Genomic DNA, 258 nt, shown 5'->3' with positions numbered 1-258 from the left:
AAGCACACATCCCAAAGCCCCAGCAAGGCCCCAGATCCCCAGGCTACTTACTCGTACATATACTCATTCATCTCTAAGAAGCAGGCGCTCTTCCTCGACAGGGCGTGGGCGAGACATGCCTCGTAGTGAGAAGCGAAACTGTCGGGCGCCCCTTGGAGGAGGATCTGCCAGGCCGCCTTGTACAAGGGGGAGTCGGAGTTCTGGAAGAAGAGAGGAGAGATGAAAGGGTGGAAATGGAAAGACAGACAGACGAAGAGC

Source organism: Penaeus monodon, chromosome 34 (assembly GCF_015228065.2).
Source record: "Penaeus monodon isolate SGIC_2016 chromosome 34, NSTDA_Pmon_1, whole genome shotgun sequence".
NCBI classification, from domain to species: Eukaryota; Metazoa; Arthropoda; class Malacostraca; order Decapoda; family Penaeidae; genus Penaeus; species Penaeus monodon.
Note: the sequence above shows the minus strand (reverse complement) of the source record.